The 22,769-nt window shown below is 39.1% G+C and overlaps 1 pseudogene; it reads right to left on the minus strand.

Annotated features, from left to right (window-relative positions):
* Positions 1 to 11,440: 11,440 nt before the first annotated feature.
* Positions 11,441 to 21,106, minus strand: LOC111155398 (annotated as a pseudogene).
* Positions 21,107 to 22,769: the final 1,663 nt, after the last annotated feature.

Below are 22,769 nucleotides of genomic sequence, written 5' to 3' on the forward strand. Positions count from 1 at the left end.
CCTTAAAGTCTGTCTCGAGTTAGACTAACCCCAGTTGGCTTCTGTTATAGCCCTTAACACACGAAATGAGTGAGGGAGAAGCTCCACATCTGTTAGGAGGAACGGAGAGATGAAAGAGTCCCCTTACGCTGCTTGCCCCATTCCTTCAAACACAACAAACAACACAACCGACAACAAAAAGACAAGACAAAGACAATCAGACCCAGCGGCCCTCACCCAGAGCCTGCCGCTGGGGGGGGGGGGAGGGTTTACCAGCCCCCTACAGATGCTCGCCAGTGGGGATTTCTTGGTCCCCTAGAGACAAGCCACAGACCAGAACCAGACCCAGCAGCCCTCACCCAGAGCCTGCTGCTGGCGGAGGTTTTCCCGGCCCCCTGACCGCCTAGGGGGACTCGGACCCCTAGATGATCTATCAGAAGAGGGATGGGGCGTCCCCGCATCCACTCCAGCCCTGGGGAGCATGGCTGCATCCAGCTTCTCCCTGGTGGGCCATACCTGGAACTCCACAACCAGACAGACAGACAGGATCCACAGATCTTACCTCCGGAGGCTTTTCCCAGAAATTCTGATGCTGGCTCAGTTCTTGGCATTTGATCGCGGACGAGCCCCCAATGTTGGGTCCCCAATAATGGGTCCATGGTCAAAGGAGCGAGACTGATACAAAGTGAAGGTCAAGCAAAGCTTTATTTCACGCCAAGCATCAAGAATCAGACTGACTGGTCTGGTGCCACCCTTTACAGAGAGGACAACCCCTCCCTGCTTTCCAGACTAACTTTTATAGAGCAAAGGCCACGTGGAGGGGCCTGGCCACACACAGGTGGCTAATTGAATTACAATTCACCCCACAGTAGCTATGGAAACTAGCCTATCACCTTGGTAGCTAGGAGACAGTATGCGCCCCCACTGATTCAATGTCTCCACCTGACCCGACCCACCCGAGTATTTGTGCTGTTACCTGGGACAGGTTTCCCAGACTTGCTTTTAAGTAAGTTCCCGGGGCGGGGCGGGGTGTGTGTGTGTGTGTGTGTGTCAGGGTCAATTTAACTTTTACTGCATAAACAACAAAATGGCTGTTCAACCCAGGTGTGGCCGCTCTGGCTAAATAGGCCCTCACATTTATTTATTTGTTTGAGAAATAGAGAAAGACAGAGACAGTGAGAGAGAGTAAGTATGAGTGGGGAGATGAGGGTAAAGCAGGCTTCCAGCTGAGCAAGGAGCCCACGGGGGCCACAATCCCAGGACTGTGGGATCATGACCTGGGTGGAAGGCAGATGCTTAACCGACTGAGCCACCCAGGTGCCCCATGACTAGGGTTTTATTAGACAGTAATAATTGACCTTTTCCCAATGCCGCGGAAAATCTGAAGCGACTGAGGAAACTCAAGCGGCACAGGGGAAAACAGGGAAAATTTAGCTTTATTATCACCAGCGGGCTCAGCGGGATCCCTTCACAAAGGCTAAGCCACCTGATAGGTTTAGGAGTGAGTTCGGTTACAGGTAACGGGGGATGGTAACGGGGCATTTTTGTCGTCTCTCAAGGCCAAATGGCCCCTTCAAATGGAAGTATAATCTATGCAGAGGTGTTTCAGGAGAGTGCTAAGTCACAGGGGTGGGGGTGGGGAGGGAACTTGTTTCTTTTTCTTTTCTTATTCAAACAGGACAGGCCTCTGGTCTTTTCCTTCTGTCTCAGCCAGAGCATTGACTTGTTATCTTATCTTAACCAAATGGGATGGCTATTTGGTCTTTTCTTGGCCTTAGCAGGAGCAAAGGAGAGCCTGGGAAGGAAAGGGGTTGGAGCCTGGGAGTCTATGTCTACCTCACCGATAATGCCTAGCCCCCTCAAGGTCTGGGAAACTTTGCTTCCAAATTCCTTATAGACTTATGCTATCCCTACCCCCTCCCAACTTGAAAGTATATAATGGGCCACTCCTCATGACCCCAGTATAGCTCTTTCTGTCCATGGGTCCTGTCCCCATGTTTTAATCAACTGTTTGCACCAATAATGTCTCCAGAATTCTTTCTTGGCCATCGGCTTCAAAACCTAATGTCCTTTCCTACATCAAAGAGGCTTACATTTTATCTAATGAGTAATAGTAATATGCAAAATTAAGTATATTGACAAGGAGTCATTTGGAGAGGTTCCTACGATGGCCTGGATGGTCCAGAAGAGGGAGAGTTAGTTACGACACTGCTCTGTGCTCTGCAGACTCTAGATTGAAACCTGTTTTTCTTATTTTTCTTTATGATCTCAGCACAGGCCCTAGTCTAAAATGGAAATAGTATAAAAGTTTGTCGGGTGTGAAAATGGAAATGAAGAGACATGGACTTGAATGATAGCCATTGAAAGGAACACCTCTATAAGGGGAGTCCCAGTCCCATGCAGCCATTTAGGGCTGTGGACAGACAGAGGACCTGCTGCCTTCAACCTGTGGCTACCAAGATCACAGGCAGCCTTCATCCAGCAGAATAAGGAAGATCAAGAAGAAATAGAAAATCTGAGTAGACCTAAAATGAGTAAAGAGATTTAATCAGTGAACAAAAACCTCCTAACAAAGAAAAGTTCAGTACTAGATTACTCCACTGGTGAATTCTACCACGTACTTAAAGGACTAACAGTAATCCTTCAGAAGTTATTTCACAAACAGAATGAGAAGCACGTCCCAATTCATTCTATGAGGCCAATACTATCCTGATACTGATACCAGACAAAGATACTACAAGAAAAGTATAGACCCTTATCCCTTGTTATGCAAAAATCCCCAACACAACACCAGCAGCCTGGAAATTCTCACTAGAGTAATTATGGAAAACAGAGAAATTTAAAAAAATATATATCCAAATTGGAAAAGAAATCTACCATATATGTATAAAACTCTGAAGAATCCACACATACACACACAAAGCTGTTAAAACTAATAAATGAATCCATCAAAGTTGCAGAATGTTAAATCAACACTCAAATGATTTAGTTGTATTTCTATGCACAACAATCTGAAAAGAAATTAAGAAAATGCATATACAACAGCATGAAAACAAATGAAATGCTTAGAATTAAATTCAGTAAAGGAAGTGCAAAGTTTGTACATTGAAAACTACAAATCATTGTTGAAAGAATTAAAGAAGACCTAAATAAATTGAAAGACATCCCATGTTCATGGAATGGAAGTATTAATGTTGTTAAAATGAGACTATTACCTAAATAATCTATAAATTCAATGCAAACCCTATCAAAATCCCAACAGATATTTTTACAGATATGGAGAAACCAATCAAACTCACATGAAATTTCAAGAGAACTTGAAAAGCCAAAACGATAATGTAAAAGAAGAACATAGTTGGAGGACATACACTTTCTGATTTCAAAACTTACTATAATGCCACATTAATCAAACCAGTGAGGTAATGAAATAAGGATAGACCTATAGATCAACAAAATAGAATTGAGAACCCAGAAATAAATCTTTACATCTATGGTCAACATGTAAATACTTGACAACAAAATCTTAAGAAGCATAATCTTCAACAAATGGTGCTTGGAGAGTAGATTTCCACATGCTAAAGAATAAAGTCAGATGGGGCACTTGGGTAACTCAGTTGGTTAAGTGTCTGCCTCTTGATGTTCATTCAAGTCATGATCTCAGGGTTGTGAGATGGACCCCCAGGTTGGGCTCACACTGGGCATGGAGCCTGCTTAAGATTCTCTCTTCCCCTCTCCCTCTGCCCCTCCCCCTCCAAAGAAGAATAAAGTTGGACCATACTTTACACCATACACAAAAACCTAGGATCAATAACATAGATTTAAGAGCAAAAAAACTATAACCTCAGCTGCAGCAATTTCTTCCTAGAAACATCGCCAAAGGCAAGGGAAGCAAGGGCAAAAATGAACTATTGGGACTTCATCAAGATCAAAAGCTTTTGTACAGCAAAGGAAACAGTCAACAAAACCAAAAGACAACTGACAGAATGGGAGAAGATATTCTCAAACGACATATCAGATAAAGGGCTAGTATCCAAAATCTATAAAGAACTTATCAAACTCAACACCCAAAGAACAAATAATCCAATCAAGAAATGGGCAGAGGACATGAACAAATATTTCTGCAAAAAAGACATCCAGATGGCCAACAGACATATGAAAAAGTGCTCAACATCACCTGGCCTCAGGGAACTACAACTCAAAACTACAATGAGCTACCAACCACCTCACACCAGTCAGAAGGGCTAAAATTCACCAGTCAGGAAATGACAGATGCTGGCGAGGATGTGGAGAAAGGGGAACCCTCCTACACTGTGGATAGGAATGCAAGCTGGTGCAGCCGCTCTGGAAAATAGCATGGAGGTTCCTCAAAAAGTTGAAAATAGAGCTACCCTATGACCTAGCAATTGCACTACTGGGTATTTACCCTAAAGATACAAATGTAGTGATCCGAAAGAGCACATGCACCTGAATGTTTATAGCAGCAATGTCCTCAATAGCCAAACTATGGAAAGAACCTAGATGTCCATCAACAGATGAATGGATAAAGAAGAGGTGGTATATATATATACAATGGAATACTATGCAGCCATCAAAAGAAATGAAATCTTGCCATTTGCAACACTGTGGATGGAACTAGAGGGTATTATGCTGAGCAAAATAAGTCAATCAGAGAAAGACAATTATGATCTCCCCAATATGAGGAAGTTGAGAAGCAGAGTGGGGGGTTTGGTGGATCGGGAAGGAAAAAAATGAAACAAGAGGGGATCGGGAGGAAGACAAACCATAAAAAACTCTTAATCGTACAAAACAAACTGAGGGTTGCCGGGGGTAGGGAGGTGTGGAGAGGGTGGTTGGGTTATGGACATGGGGAGGGTATGTGATATGGTGAGTGCTGTGAAGTGTGTAAGCCTGATGATTCACAAACCTGTACCCCTGGGGCAAATAATACATTATATTTTAATTAAAGATAAAAAAATTAAAAATAAAGAGCAAAAAACTATAAGACTCTAAGAGAAAAATAGGGGCAAATATTCATGAACTTGGGTTTGGCACTAATTCCTTAACTATGACATGAAAAACACAGGCAACAACAACAAAGATAAATTGGATTTCTTCAAAATTTAAAATGTCTTCCAGCAAAAGACATCATCAAGAGAATGAAAAGACAACTCATGGAATGGAAGGAATATTTGCAAGTTACATATCTGATAAGAGGTTAATATCCAGAATATATTAAAAAACCTCTACAACTCAACAAAAAAAGGACAGAACAACCCAAGTTTTTTAAATGAGGAAAAAACTTGGATCAGCATTTCTCCAAACACAAATAGCTAACAAATATGTTAAAAGATGTCAAAATAATGATTTTAGAGAAATGCAAAGCAACACCATTGGATATTACCACACATTTACTAGGATGGCTATAATCCAAAAAACGGAAAATTGTGTTAGTGAAATTGTGGAAAAAATGTAACTCTTGCTTCTGTGGAAAACAGTTTGGTGGTTCCTAAAACAATTAAACATAAAGTTAGTATATGACTCAGCAGTGTACTCTTAGATATAACAAAAAGAACTGCAAACAGCATCTCATACTTACATGCCAATGTTCACAGCAGCATTATTCACAATAGAAAAAGATCGAAATAACACAGGTATCCATCGATAGATAAATATATAAACAAAATGTGGTATATATATATATATATATATATATATATAATAAAATACTAGCCATAAGAAAGAATGAAGTTCTAATATACACAACAACATGAATGAACCTTGAGAATACTACGCTAAATGAAATAAGCCAGACACAAAAGGGCAAATATTGTATGATTCCCCTTATATGAACTATCTAGAACAGGCAAATTCATGAAAAAGAAAGTAGATCAGAGGTTACCAAGGTCTAGAGGAAGAAAAGAATGAAGAATTAATGAGTACAAAATTTTGGCAGGGGAGAATGATGAAAGTGTTCTATAAATAGATTGTGGTAATAGTTACATTACATTGTAAATGTACTTAATGTCACTCAATTGTACACTTAAAAATGTTTAAAATGGTAAAAATCTACGTGTATTCTGCTATAATTAAAAACATAAACATACACAAAACTCGATTCTGTATTTTTCTATTACTCATTTCAACTATCATAAAATAACTCGGTAAAATTGTAGTTTCCAACATTTATTCACAATGGATACTGGTCAGCAATTCGCAGAACAGCACTGTTTTGTGGACCACTGTAAGGAGCACTGATCTGAAGCAAAACATTTCACCTAAATATGCCTCCATTTCCCCAGAGATAAACAGGGAATAATTGCATTGCTTACCTTCTCTGGTTTTGTGTGAATGGAATTAGATCATGTATGGGAATTACTCAGCACAGCCATGGCACAATAATCTTTAGTTCCTATTTGTTCATTCTCACATATCACGTTCTACGTTTTAAATTGTTGATATGTATGCTTTATTAATTCTTTAAAAAAACATTTTTTAAGCTCAAAACTGCTTTATCCATTCTTTATTGATATTTGACTCTACTTGGCATTCTATTTTTGGCTAGTATATACTATACTGCATGGCATTTATTTTTTATGTATTTGATATCTGTGCAGACTACCTATTTAAGAGCAAAGATTATGCTCAAAGATCATGACAAAATCACTAGTGCTCAGCAAACTTTCTGCTGTGTAATAACTCTCAGTAACGCTTATTGAACGGTTTCTGACCCCACCCCTCCACGCCCCAGCTTCACCCTACAGTGCTAAAGACAATCTTGCACTGAAGAGACGCAAAATAAGCTTGTATGGTCTAACTGTAACCTCGATTTGGTTGGTCGTTAGGTTCCTATGACATTTTGGTATTATTTAAATTGTGGCCTTAAAGAGCAGTCATTTACAGCGTGAGTCATCTGTGAAAAAATTCCTGGAGCATATGATATTCAAGTGCCCTTTGTTCTCATTACTAAATAGCAGAGAACATTAAACCACCCACATTCAACCTCCCACCACAGTAACGAAGCAAGTCACAGCCTTCAACATGACTCCTGAGGAATCCCACAGACCACAGCCAAGCCAAACCAGGGGACAGCCCTAGGTGGTTTGCAAGTTTTCTATTCATGGAGTTTGAAGCATGAGACTGAATTCTATATAAAGAAAAAACACAAAAAATTAACCCCTAAAAAAAAAGACAAAAAACCATACACACACAAAACCAATTGACAACAATCCCTCTTTTGATTTTTGATTTCATCTCCCCCAACAGACATTCCAAACTTATGCCTCTCAAAAATAAAATAAAATAAAATAAATATAACAACAATAATAACTCATTCATGGATGCTGGAAAAGTCTGTTGAAAGGAATATAGGCGACTGTTTACATGGAATACGGACTATATAAACTATTCGCTGAATGATTCATGAAATTGATTACAGAAATTACTTCAGTTAATTAAAACCTAAACTAGCTGTTCTTAAAAACAAATCAACAAACCTCTTCCATTAGTCCTCAGGTGAAGAGAGATGAGGTAAAGTGCCACCTTTTAAAGTTTTAAACACTTGGGAATCAGAGAGCACATGCAGATTTCTTCTTTGACTGTTGTTAAGTGCTACTTAAATATAAACGAGAAATAATTCAGTGGGTTTCCAACATTATCTTCATTAAGGTAAAGCTATAAAAGGAAAGTTTTAGCCTGAAGTGATAATTTCCAAAAATGGAATAGAATCTATGTGTTCTGCCTAGATGTGCCATACAAACACAGGACTCAGCGGCTGGTGGGTGGATGGCGTTAACTGTGTGCCATAAGTGTTAATTCTCTACACCACCTTCTACTTGGGGACTCCTCAGTCATTCACCAATAATCTCATTTCAGACCAAGTATACCAGGCTAAAGAAGGATCTGACTCCATAAATAAAACAACACAGGAGAATTGCATTTTTCCACTCTTTAACTTTGCCAAGGAGCCCTAATTTTGTGCTAACGTATATGTTGACTCAAAGTAATGCTAGAGCCGCTTTATTAAGCTGATCCCTAAAACAGCCATAAAAACAGAAGAACTACACTCTCTTCTTTTCTCACTTTGTTCCCCCATTCCCACAAATATTACTATTTGATTATCACTGACTTTCCTTACATGTGTTATTTTCCTAGGTACATTTAATTGGCAATTAAAAGTAAAATGAAAATCTGTTATAAAATATCCAATGACAATATTGCCTCAAAATTCTGACTTCAAATATTCTAGGTGGTGCTGGATATAGAATCCGGGGGAAAAAATACGCTTCTAATTTAAAAGATCATCTAGGTTAACCAAATATATTGCAGCTACATATACTGTATAAAACTTTCAAGATTTTCAGCTGTTTTAGGCTTTCCTTTTTGGCATTAGAAAGGGGGGAGGGTAAATATTGTTCTATTCTTCATTGTTTGTTATTTCAGACCAAAAATTAAATGAAGTTTTAGAAATATATGGGAGAAATTACATAAACAGGACTGATAAATAAAAACCACCCTTCCTCTTTTCAGGACATATAACAATTCAAATTTGAGACGTTTTATCATCTGTCTTTTCACTCACCTGGAGAGTGAGAGAGACCTGACCCTGCCCTATTCCTGTTCTGTTCCTCCTCACCAAGGGGCCACGCATGAACCCTTGTCACTGACAAGTTGCACTAAGAGGCTGAATGAGACATTATTCCCAACATGGCCACCTGATGCCCCAGTGTCTTCCAGCTCATGCAACTTCTTGGTCCAGACGGAAAGTATTTTATTATTTATTTGTATATGAAATATATGTACACATATATTTTTAAAATTTCTGTATTTTTTTATAGATTTTATTTATTTATTTGACAGACAGAGATCATAAGTAGGCAGAACAGCAGGCAGAGAGAGAGGAGAAAGCAGGCTCCCCAAGAGAAGAGAGCCCTACTTGGGACTCGATCCCAGGACCCCGAGACCATGACTCGAGCCAAAGACAGACGCTTAACGACTGAGCCGCCCAGGCGCCCAAAATTTCTGTATCTTATAATGTTCTGACATCTCAAAATTTTGCTACTGGGAGGCGACTGACTTCCAGTGCTAGCCAATTCCTAGAGATAGCAAAAGGCTAGGCCAACAGCTCACCTCTCACATGCAAACTAACCATGCAGAGTGCCTTGGCCCAACTACTTCCTTTACACCAAACCAATATATCTCCTGCCCTAGATCATCCCAGGGCCAGTTACCAGGCAATGAGAGACCACCCCTATAGCTCAGGCCTTCCAGAATTATTCAAACAAGCCAGTCCTAACTGTTCACTCTGCCCTGCCTTTCCTACAGAAAGGCTCTGGCCTAAGCTCTACCTTCCCTCCTCCTTCCAGTCCTGACCAGAGCCCTGTGCTTCCCCGGTGACCCTGTGTGGTGGGGCATGCCTCCTCCTCTTGGGAAATGTAAGTAATAAATTCTTCTTTCAATGCCATTGAATTTTCTGTAGCTTAACTCAGTCACTTCTATAAATTAGAATCCCACAGACACAAATGTGACAAGTATCATAAGTGATACATATGAAAACTTTATTCTTCTGGGCTCTCTTACTTTAGCATTTTGCTGGAAGACAAGCCACCTATTAAAATTAATTAGTAAAGGACAAATATGTACACAGATTTGTTAAGAAAAAAAAAATGAGAGTCCATTAGCTTTGCTTTGCTTTTGGCCTTCAAAAGGCACTTAATTAGGCATCAATTTTATTTCAAGGGCCTTTCCCTAAAACTTGTCTGAATTGCCAGATAAGATGGGTTTCAAAGTGAAAATTTACAGCTTCTCGGTAAAATTATTGCAATAGCCAGCTGTTTGGTATCATGCTGTGTTGGGCGGCTTCTGCGCGCTTTCTGATTAGAATGCAGTTTGGACCTTGATGACCCAAGTATAGACCTTGATGGCCCATGATGTCAGAACAAGGGTTGAATGGAGAGCTGAGCTTTAAATCACGCACATTCTTTAAGCTTTTGTGTAAGACATAGCAGGCCCTCTGCTGGTGGTAACAATGGATTGTACTGTCCTATAGAACACACTTTTTACCAAACACAGATACTCTCTACGGTGGTAGTTCTTAACCTTCTTTGTGCAACAGAATTTTCTACGGAGGCTTCTAGAAATACTTATGTCCACATTGCTCTGCAAGATGTTTGGTTTTAGTACTGACAGCTCAAACACTGAGATACTTTAAAATTCCCTTGGATGGTTTGAATCCTTAACCAGAGCTGAGAATACTCATTTATATGGTATCATCCTTTATCTCGAGGCCCTGTATGAACATTATGATGTTATTTTTATGAAACATTACTGTTAATTTTAATTTTTAAATATTTTAATTGTTTAGTTTTATAAAATGTTAATTTTATAAAATCTGAAACTCTAGCCCCATTAGGTAGGTGGATTTCATAAGGGCAGTATATCTAATAGCAGAAACTCCTATAAAAGAAAAAAAAAAAACCCCAAGAGAAAGCAGGGTTGTTTAATGACCAGAGCATTGGTGTAGCATTAGGAAGGTTGACCCAGAGTTACCACCTACCTGCTGAGATTCTGGATAACTCACTGAAATCATCCGTCTGCCTAAGTTTCACTTGTTAGGGTCTATTTTGTGGAGCTTCCAAATGGTCACAATTCAAAGTAAATGAAAGTGAGAATAAAAAAGAAAACTGTAGGGGCACTTGGGTGGCTCAGTGTGTTGAACCTCTGCCTTCGGCTCGGGTCACGATCCCAGCATCCTGGGATCGAGCCCCGCTCCCTGCTCAGCGGGGAGCCTGCCTCCCCCTTTCTCTCTCTGCCTACTTGTGATCTCTCTCTCTCTGTCAAATAAATCTTCAGGAAAAAAAAAAAAAAGCTGTAGATGGGATCGTATCAATAAATAGAGAGTAAATTTTAGTTACCAGCCAAGTAAAGTTTAGAATTCTGTTAAAATGTGCATTTAGAGCATTAGAGAAAACACCCTGGACAAATCCATTTGTGTTTATGGAAAAAGGAAACTCCCTCATGATGCATAATTGTGTCCTCCTTTGCTTACTATTCTTCAGATCTTTTTGTAGGATCCTTTTTGCACATATGGCAGTCAGTGAAGTTGTTTTGAGTGACCCACGGTGTGTTATTAACAAAGAGAAATGTATTTCTCATTCTATTTTTTTTTTTTCCTCATTAAACTTTTGTGTTAATGGGTCTCAAAATTCTGTGACAGATTTTTGGTCAAGTTGTTTCCATTAAAAAATACTGATTTTAAAAACTAGTAACTTAAAACTGCTCCCCCCCTACGCACACACAAATGGTCCGCAAAACATTCTCCTTTCCTTCTGAAGGTTTGGCGAGGCACTGTTATCATTAACCAGTCTTTTACTATTAAACTTAAATGGCCAATTGACACAAATAGTTCTGAGACTGTTCTGCCACCACTGATTAAGACTGGGGTGACAGGTATTGGGGATATTATTCACTTAACCTTCTGAGCTTTCTGGGCAGACTTGGTGACTTTGCCAGCTCCAGCTGCCTTCTTGTCTCCGGCTTTGATGACACCCATGGCAACCATCTGTCTCATGTCATGAACAGCAAAATGGCCCAGAGGAGGATAGTCAGAGAAGCTCTGAACACACACACAGGCTTGCCAGGAACCATATCAACAATGGCAGCATCACCAGATTTCAAGAACTTGGGACCATCTTCCAGGTTTTTTCCAGAACGTTGATCTATTTCCTCCTTCAGCTCAGCAAACTTGCAAGCAATCCAGCACAGGTGCATATCCAGCACTGATTTGGCCTGGATGGTTCAGGATAATCACCTGAGCCATGAAGCCAGCTGCTTCCATTGGTGGGTCATTTTTGCTGTCACCAGCCACATTCCCACAACAAACATCTTTGACAGATACATTCTTGACATTGAAGCCCACATTGTCCCTAGGAAGAGCCTCACTCAGAGCTTCATGGTGCATTTCAACAGACTTGCCTTCAGTTGTAACATTGACTGGAGCAAAGGTGACCACCATGCCAGGTTTAAGAGCACCTGTCTCCACTCAGCCCACAGAGACAGTACCAATACCACCAATTTTGTAGAGGTCCTGGAGAGGCAGATGCAAGGGCTTGTCGGCTGAATGAGTTGGTGGCAGAACACAATCCCGAGCTTCAGGCAGTGTGGTTCCATGGGCATTCCCATCTTTATGGGTGACTTTCCATCCCTTGAACCAAGGCATGTTAGCATTTGGCTCTAGCATGTTGTCACCATTCCAACCAGAAATTGGCACAAATACTACTGTGTTGGGGTTGTAGCCAATTTTCTTAATGTAAGTGTTAACTTCCTTAATGATTTCCTCATATCTCTTCTGGCTGTAGGATGGCTCAGTGGAATCCATTTTGTTAACATCAGCAATTAGTTGGTTTATACCCAGTGTGTAAGCCAGAAGGGCATGTTCACAGATCTGCCCATTCTTAGAGATACCGCCTTCAAGTTCACCAACACCAGCAGCAACAATCAGGACAGCACAGTCAGCCTGAGATATGCCTGTACTCATATTTTTGATAAAGTCTCTGTGTCCTGGGACATCAATGATGGTCACATAATACTTGCTGTTCTCGAATTTCCACAGGGAGATATCAATGGTGATGCCATATTCACATTCACTTTCAGTTTATCCAACCCCAGGCATAGTTGAAGGAGCCCTTTTCCATCTCAGCAACCTCCTTCTCAAATTTTTCCATATAGATCAGAGGACCAGTAGCGATAGACTTGCCCAAATCTACATGTCCAATGACGACAACGAAGAGGTGACAATGAAGAGTTTTGGTGACAACTCCAAGAGGTTAGTTCTTGCTCTTCTTACATTTAGCTCTTATTACCAGGCTATGAGGTGATTAATGGGATCTTTTCTTTTTTTGAGATAGATGAGAAATTTGTATATAGAAATCTAAGAATCATAGGAATTGTATGGTCTGATTCCATCAATGCCGCTTAAATATTAAGATTAATTTCTAAATAAAAATACATCTAAAAGCATCAAATTCTAAGTACGGAAAAATATAGAAGAAAACCATTTAGCTGGTTATAAAAAAATAGCTAATATTTATTGAGTACTTACTTTATACCTAGACCTGAGTTAATAACTCAAGAAAAATTATCTTATTTAACAAAAGCTATAAAAAGTGATTTTTAACATCTATACTGTAGTATTTAATCTTGCTTTTTTCTGCATTAACCTGTTATATACAGCAACTTAACTGGGTTCAAAATCAAAGTTTTCTTTTTAAAGTCTTAATTATCTATGAGTTACTATAAACTAGAGTCACTATGTTTCATCAATTCTCTTGTATTAATCTGCATTAATCTTGCATTAATCTCTACTCTTCCCTTTTTTTTGAAAGCATCTTCCCTAAGTGAGGCATACCCTGTTCAATTCCTTCATTTTTATTTGCTGGAGCAACTTTTTATCTTCACATATCCCCTTTCTCGATCCTCCTTTGCCTTTTATTCCTGTGTATGTATTATCACTGTATCATATACATGCCATATGCCATATATGGATATATATGTGTATATACACATATATATGTGTATATACACATCCTATAGTCATACAGAATAGCTGACTAAGAGAAATGGAGACAGAAAGAAAATTACAATGCTTTTGTGGAAGACATATTCATCCTGTGGGAAATTGGTATTTTCCAATTTAATCACTTAGGCTACTTTTTTTTTCATCTTAAGATTTATGTATTTATTTGAGAGAGAAAGCATAGGTGCATGAGCATGGGTGGGGAAAGGCAGAGGGAGAAAAGCAGACTCCCTGCTCAGCACAGAGCCTGACCTAGCACTTAATCTCATTACCCTGAGATCATGACCTGAGCTGAAAGCAAGAGTGGGACACTTAACTGACTGAGCCACCTGGGTGCCCCTTAGCTTACTTTTGAAAGCATCTTTAAAACTTTATAACTTTTAATCTTCCATACTATGGAATACATGGACTAAACTTCAAAGTAAAAATTTGAGTCATAAGCGAAATTTGTTATTAAATGTCACTGCTAAATAACTGGTTTCATCTGGAAGCAAACAATAGAAAATGTGTAGGGGAAAGCTAATTCTAGAATATTCTGAATGTAGATGCAAGGACAGCTGAAAATGTTCTGGTTTGGCACAGTAAGATGGTCTTAAGTGAGTAACAATTCGAACAAGAATGAGAGAAACTACATTTCCTTCCCAGAGAGTCCTAGAGAGAGAGATGGGGAAAAGTCTGGAATAGAGGCTCTTGAGAAAAGACAGAACAACTGAAAGAAACATAATTTTTGCAAAAGTCTTTTTCTTTCCAGGGTTTTGGTACACGCCTGGCATTCTTCTGGTTTCATCCTACCATTGAAATGGCACTTGTTCTTGCATGGACCTGCAATATAATTAGGAAAATGCAAGGTACTCAGAAGCAAAAACCATCATTTCCTCTGTGTTATCCAAGAGGATAATTTACAGAAAATGCCAGTTTAGTTAAGTGACATAAATTGTGCTAATTCAGCTGGATAGAGTAAGGTTGACAGGCATAATTTTATAAAGGAAACAGAGTAGAACTATCATTTTGTCAAATAGAACATTTGTAACTACATTCCTAAAGTAAAGTACTTCATAATGCTTGAATCAGAATACCACAATAGCAAAGAGATACATGGTGGCTTGAAAAAAGACCTTTTCATTCAAAGTATGGGCCAAAGACCAACAACAACAGCTCTGTGTCTTCTGAGAGCTTATTAGAAATGCAGAACAGGGATGCCTGGGTGGCTCAGTGGGTTGAGCCGCTGCCTTTGGCTCAGGTCATGATCCTGGAGTCTAGGGATCGAGTCCCTCATCGGGCTCCTTGCTCGGCAGGGAGCTTGCTTCTCTCTCTGCCTCTCTGCCTGCTTGTGTGCTCTCTCTCTCCTTCTTCTGACAAATAAATAAATAAATAAATAAATAAAATCTTAAAAAAAAAGAAAAGAAATGCAGAACTAACATTTGCATTTTAACAGATGCCCAGGTGTTTCTTCTGTATGCTAGAGGGAGAAGATTTAGAATTCCTAGTCTATTTGGGGGAGTGAAATGCATGGAGGGAAAAAGAATGCCTTTCTAGGACCATTTATTTATTTATTATTTATTTATATTTATTTATTTATTTATTTATAAGATTTTATTTGTCAGAGAGAGAAAGAGAGAGTGCACTCAAGCGCACAACCAGGGGGAGCTGCAGGCAGAGGGAGAAGCAGGCTCCCTGCGAAGCAGGGTGCCCAATTTGGGGCTGGATCCCAGGACTCTGAGATCCTGACCTGAGCCAAAGGCAGACACTTAACCTACTGAGCCACCCAGGAGCCTTCTAACCCTTTTTAAATTGGTGATCTCCACAAAACTGTACCTTGTATTATTTATCTTTGTACCACTTATACCTAGTAGTAGCTGGTCTCTGATGGCAATAAAATGTTTGCCGAATGAGTAAACTAGTTAATGATCCTCTTTTAAACTGTCTCAGGCAAAGGCAAGCTTGAGATATGCTGACAGAGAGAGGTTTAACTCTCTCAGGCTGGCATTTTGTTATAGCAGCCCTAGCAAACTAATACAGATGAAGAGATCCATCTGTGAGGTACTTTCCCTCAGCAGTTTGAAGATCCCCTCCTAAAGCTGTGGAGAATTAGCTAGAATAGTTGACCATTGGACAGTGTGAGGGTCAGGGTCGTTGACCCCACCCACAGTCAAGTATCTGTGTGTAACTTTTGACTCCCTCCCAGATTTGACTAATATTAGTGCAGTGTTGATCGGAAGCCTTCCCAACAACATAGTCATTTAACACATATTTCATATGTTATGTCTATATATACTGTATTCCTATAATAAAGTAAGCCAGAGAAAAGAAAATGTTATTAGGAATATCATAAAGAGAAAATGCATTTATAGTACTGTATTTATCCGAAGAAAAGTCCATATATCAGTGGACTTGTACAATTTAAACCTGTGTTCAAGGGTAAACTGTAGTTGTTTCTGTCTTTTCCCTCTGGCTTCCTTAATATTTTTTTCCTTTATCATTTGTACCATATTCTAACTGAATATTTTCAAATCTTAAAACTTCTTGTGTTTCTGGAATCTAAGGGTTTTCTTCTAGTAATTTAGAAAATTGTCATTTTCTTTTCAAATGTATTGTTTTCCTCAATCATTTCCAGTGTCTTCCTCCCCAACTCTAGTTATATAGATATTCTTCCTTTCTGTCTCCAACTTTCTGTCCCAATTTCATCCTAATAAATCCCTGGGTTTAGGGGTCATTTTACTAACTTCATAGCTATTGCTAATAATAATATTAGTTGCTCTTAATAAGTCAATTTAATTTTTAATTTTAGTAGCTATATGTTTTATCCCTGGCATTCTTGAAAGTATTCCTTTTGAACACTTTTATTCTTTTCTCAGGTCTCAAGCCTTCTGTTACTTTCAACATAGTTTTTATTTTATTTATTTTATTTTTCTTAAAGATTTATTTATTTATTTATTTATTTGACAGAGATCACAAGTAGGCAGAGGCAGGTAGAGAGAAGCGGCGGGAGCGGGGGGAAGCAGACTCCCTGCTGAGCAGAAAGTCCGATGCGGGGGCTGGATCCCAGGACCATGAGGTCATGACCTGAGCTGAAGGCAGAGGTTTAACCCACTGAGCCACCCATGCACCCCTCAACATAGTTTTTAAAACCATCTTTCAGTTTGCTTCTGTAAAGTAAGCTGTTGTAGTGCTAAGCCTGCTGGCTCACTCATGGTTCCTGTTTGTTCAAGTAAGTCACCATGTTTTATTGTATGCGGTATCATCAGGATGGGTTTGTCTGTTAGGCACGAAGTCTGCATTACAGGAGCAGGTTTGCCTTTTCTTCCGCCAGGCTTTCCAGGGATGTTACTGGTGAAAGAGCAGTTTATTTATTTATTTATTTTTCAAAGATTATTTATTTATTTATTTATTTGAGAGAGAGAGTGAGCCAGATCATAGACAGAGAGGGAAAAAGCAGACTCCCTGCAGAGGAGGGAGCTGGACAGTGTGGACTTGGTCTCCACACCCTGAGATCATCACCTGAGCCAAAGGTAGTCGCTTAACTGATTGAGCCACCCAGACACCACTAAAAGAACAGTTTTATGTTGACTTCTCAGCCTGGAGTTTCTCCCCCAGCATAGAGGATATAGGTAACCATTTTTGAGGGTAACTCTTTTTCACACTGCTCAGAAAGAGAACATTCTTCTTAAGTCAATGAACAAACTTTTTACAGATCACTGAAGTGCTGAATATCGTAGGAAGGGTAACTAAGTATTTTTGTGTGCATCTGAGTATTGACTGGCAGCCATTTTCTTTCTTTCTTTCTTTCTTTCTTTTTTTTTAAAAGATTTTATTTATTTATTTGACAGACAAAGATCACAAGTAGGCAGAGAGGCAGGTAGGGAGAGAGGGGGAAGCAGACTCCCCGCCAAGCAGAGAGCCCGATGCCAGGCTCGATTCCAGGACCCTGGGACCACGACCTGAGCCAAAGGTAGAGGCTTTAACCGACTGAGCCACCCAGGCACCCCATCTTTCTTTCTTTTTCTTTAGAGAGAAAGAGAGCATGAGAGGGAGGAGGGGCAGGGGGGAGAGAGAGAGAGAGAGGGAGAGAGAATCTTAAGCAGTTTCTATGTGCAACACACCCCAATGCAGGGCTCGATCTCATGACCCTAAGACCATGATCTGAGGCAAAATCAAGAGTGGGGCGCTCAACAGTCAGAGCCACCCAGGTGCCCCTCCAGCCATTTCCTCATACAATAATCCTCCATCCACCTCAGCAGCACTAGCTTACGTACAGGCTCCACATGTTCTCAACTTCATATTGTGAATTTCCTTATTATCTTATGTATATTGATAACACTTACTGTAATTTCTCAGAATTCTGCTTGGTGTATTATATGCAGTTCAGTTTGCTGTCTTTCTTTTATACTGTTTGTATTCATCTGGTGTTTAAATATTGGAGTTCCTGAAATCAAGTTTGGGTACATACATCGTCTGTTCTGTCTGGCAAAGTTCCCTGGGAGAGGGCAGGAGGCCAGTTCTGATCTGTAGTCCCTCCCAGAGAGTTTACAATGAGAGGCGGGAATGAGTCTCAGGCAGGGAGACCCATGCACCAGAGAACTACAGTTTGGCCATTACCATGCGTGACCACACCACAGGTACTGCATTAGAAAAAAGGATGGAAAGAGACAGTGGTCCTCCAGGTCCTTCATCCCTCCTAAGAGTTTTGGAGAAAGAAACTGGAGTAGTAAATGCCTGATGTAGCTGGCCACTGATTTTTTAAAAATATTTTTTAAATTTTTATAAATTTATTAAGTTTATAAATTTATAAATTATATAAAATTATATAAGATTTATAAATTTTAAAATATATTTTTAAAAATTAAAAAAATATTTTATTTATCTATTTGATAGAGGACAAGCAGGTGGAGCGGCAGGCAGAAGGAGAGGGAGAGGGAGAAGCAGGCTCCCCGCTAATCAAGGACCATTAGAGGGCTTGATCCTAAGACTCTGGGATCATGACCTGGGCCAAAGGAAGACATTTAACCTACTGAACCACCCAGGCACCCCCTGGCCACTGATTCTGGGGCTTTGCCCTGCCCTGATTATTACTCCATGCAGAATAGTCTGTACTTCATGGATAATTCTGTCCTAAAAGGGGGAAGCAATGATCGCCCCAAGACAACTCAGGAAGAGGCCAGAGTGTTGTTTAGAGCTTTCTTCCAAATTTTCCTCTGAAGCTGCCTCTGGTGATCTTGTGCTCAGGTTGCAGGTGTCCAACCACACACGAGTCCTGACCGACGTCAGCCTTTTCTTCTTTTCTTTTTTTTTAAATTCCACAAATCCTCTTCTCTTTCTGTCTTTTGTCTTTCCAGGTTCAGCTGTGGAAGAGAGAGCCAGCAGCCCATGTTTATTTGATATCCTGATAGAAACCTATGATCTAGTTTACCACTTTTTATTTCTGGCACCTGGCTATTTCCCTTGACTCCTCCTATTGTAGGTACACGTGAAAGGTCATTACATGTTATTTGATGTTGTAGGGACCTGAGGGTTTGGGGATTGGCATAGTCTTGGAAATTTCTGGAACCGAAAGTCACTTTAATCTTTTCAAATCTGTTATAGGCCTCTTTGTGTATTTGATTTGGCTATGCTACTTTCACATGTTGCCAAATTTTACCTGAGATAATTGTAAGGTCGACCTAACATCGTGTGGGTAATATACATGGTTTATAATAAAGCCTATAACACTTGAAAGAAGCAGGAATATGGCAAAGAAAAGTTAAGAACCTTTGTCCCAACATGATGAGAGCATAAACAGGGTTTTTTTTTTATGAGGTAGTGATATAATTATGATTAAGAGTGTGAGCTTTAAAGTCAGAATTTCAAGTTGGATCACGTGCAGCCTCAGTCACTCATTAACTACGTACACTTGAGCTAGATGCTTAATTTCCCTGAGTTTTGGTTTGTGCAGCTGTAAAAGTGGTTAGTAATTGTACCTACCACATGTATTGATGTGAAGATTAACTTCTATAATAGGCACTTAGTACAGGGATGATCATACAGTAAGTATCTAATTAAAAACACTCATTATTTTTATTATGTTTTATTATGTTTTTCTAACCTAGAAAAATTGGAAAAGATGAATCAAGGTGGTGGGCAATGACTCTTTTTGGTTTTCCCTATAAAATCCCATCTACTTCCATGCCCTGCATTTAAATTTACATTTAGAAAGGGACAAACCCAAGTATTATTTAAATGCAAATTATCAATTTTCTCTTTCAGCCTAATAGGCTGATTTGCAGCTTCTATAATATGTAGTAACTTAAATAAGCCAGAAGGACTTTAGAACTGTTTAAATATACTGCATTTATTTAGTCTAATGATGATTTGGAATTAAGACATGGATCTTCTTGGTCTAGTGATTCCATATATATCTCACAGGTTTTACATTAGAATTGCAAAAACAACATATGTGAATATTGCCTGAAATCATGAAAGAATGTAAAAATATTAGTTATTATTATTGTAACATCTACATTAAATAACATTATAAAACAGAATTATGTCTTTCATATATATATATGTATATATATATTGCTTAGAACAACACATATCCTCTAACAGTTCTGAAAGGTAATAAAGTATATATTTAAATATATTTAGGATTTAGGACAGAAATTATCATATTACTAAATGGGGGTGAGTTTGAACAATTTATCTTGCTTAATGATTGGTCAGTTTTTTATTGATTTTATAGATATATATATATATTTAAGATATTTTAAACATCACTTGACAAATCTGTGAGTTATTTATTTCTATGTTTGAAAGGGTTTAGGGGATTTTCACTCTGGGCACAATGGAAGAACAAATATGAGATTCACACGCCTGCCTTACAGAACTAAAAATCTCAACAAAAGGTATGAAAGGACCCTGGCTTCATTGATGAAATCAGTGAAAACAGTATTTTTCAGGGATTGAACAACAGGGAGCTCAGGGTAATGGCCCCTAGTGAAGGAAAACAGACCAAGTAAGCCATATGCTTATCTGCATTTTTATCAGCCTGTGGGCATTCAGAGGGTCCTGAAGCAGGCGGGGGCAGGTCTGCAGTGAGGCTAATGGTTGCCTTGGCAATAGTTGTAAATTGAAGGAGGCACTCACTTGCAGGGTCAGGCAAGTGCAGAGTTGCCTGGAGCATGAAGAGTGTGGAGGTGTTCTTGAGCTGCAGAGATGGTAATCAAATATTAGTGAGACCCAAGTGACAAGAATTTGCATACAGTCCCAAAGAAAAGGAGATCGTGTAGAAAGCACACACATGGCCTGGCATGCCCTCCCCAATTGCCTATGGCCTGGTACAGTGTAGGCACCACAAATGTATTGCTATAAGCCCCTTTCTTGAGTAGGAAGATTTGGAGACGATCGTTGGCCTGCCTTCCTTTCACTTTCCTGAAGCAAAGGTGGTATACTGCTGTTTGGGTTTTCTGCAATCCGAACTCTGTCCAAATACAGCACGGAGGGAGCTGGGATTTGGGGTTCCAGCCAGCCAGCATGAAGCAACCTCACTGAGCAGCTGGAGCATTCAGAGGACATCCGAGCCATGCCATTACTTGGTTTTAAAGACTGTTCTGAGCTCACCCCAGTGAAATTTCAGAACTCGTTTCAAAGGGCTCAGGCTCATCTGCATGCAAATTAAATACCTGCCAGAGCAAAACTTAATAAATAGTCTTTGAAGGAAGTTAGCAAGACTAGACACAAAACAATATAATGTTAATAGTAATAAGCACGCTATTAAAATTGCTAGACATGTGAAAAAGCAGGAAAATGTGATGTGTAAGGAGAAGAAAATTCAGTCGATGGAACTGGACCAAGAATGACAGAGATGATGGAATTGCCAGATAAAGTCTTTTAAAAAACTATTAAGAACATATTCAGATCCTTAAAAGAAGATACTAAAATAAAGAAGAAAAAAATTTTCATTTAATTTAAGATAACTGAAATCAAACAGACATTTTCTGACTATACCAGATTCAAATAAAAAATAAATAATAAAAAAATTATAGGATATCAGCAAGTACTAGAAATTAAAAAAAAAAAAGAACTCAATAACACTTGGGTCAAAGAATTCATCACAAGAGACATTAGAAAATATTTCAAACTGAATGATAAAGAAGGCACAGTATATCAAAATTTGTGAGGTACAGGTAAAGCAAAACATACTAGAAATGTTATAGCTTTAATTATTATGTTAAAAAAACATTAACACTAATAATCTAAGCTTCTGGCTTCATAACCTGGAAGAAAATACACTAAACTGAAAAAAAAAAAAAAAAACAGGAAAACATAGAAAGAGGGAAATAATAAAATAGGAGCTAAGATCCATGAAATAAAAAATTGGAAATAATAGAACTCTGTAACTTCCTTTAGAAAATAGAAGTTGATGGGGGTGCCTGGGTGGCTCAGTGGGTTAAAGCCTCTGCCTTCGGCTAAGGTTACGATCCCAGGGTCCTGGGATCAAGCCCCACATCAGGCTCTCTGCTCAGTGGGGAGCCTACTTCCTCCTGTCTCTCTCTCTCTCTGCCTGCCTCTTCACCGACTGAGATCTCTGTCTGTCAAATAAATAAATAAAATCTTGAAAAAAAATAGAAGTTGATATTTTCAAACTCATTTTAAGAGTCCATCACGACTTTGATAACAAAATCAGACAAAGTCATTGCAAGAAAACTACAATTTGTAGTTTTGTATATAAGCGATGAATTGCTAGATTCTACACCTGAAACTATTATTGCATTGTATATTAATGAGGTGAATTTAAATAAAAACTTGGGAAAAAAGGAAATGAATTTGATGTTGATCACTTAAACACCAAAACTCAAACTGGAAAACTTCTTGAAGAAATGTTCACAGTCTTGTGGTATGCAATGATTTCTTAAGTCACATAATGCACATACCATAAAACAAATAAATTGAACTTCAAAATTAAAATTTCTGCTTGTTATAAGACACCATTAAAGAAATAGAAAAGCCAGACACAGAGTTGGAGAAACTATCTGAAATGCATGTATCTAACAAAGACCTTGTATCCAGAATATATAAAGGATTCCAATAATTCAGTAATCAGATAACAACCCAATTAAAAATCACAAATGAGGGTGCCTGCATGGCTCAGTGGATTGAGCCTTTGCCTTCGGCTTGGGTGGTGGTCTCGGGATCCTGGGATCGAGTCCCACATCAGGCTCTCTGTTCGGCAGAGGGCCTGCTTCCT

This window comes from Enhydra lutris, unplaced genomic scaffold (genome assembly GCF_002288905.1).
Source record: "Enhydra lutris kenyoni isolate GAN:26980312 unplaced genomic scaffold, ASM228890v2 scaffoldscaffold41, whole genome shotgun sequence".
NCBI classification, from domain to species: domain Eukaryota; kingdom Metazoa; phylum Chordata; class Mammalia; order Carnivora; family Mustelidae; genus Enhydra; species Enhydra lutris.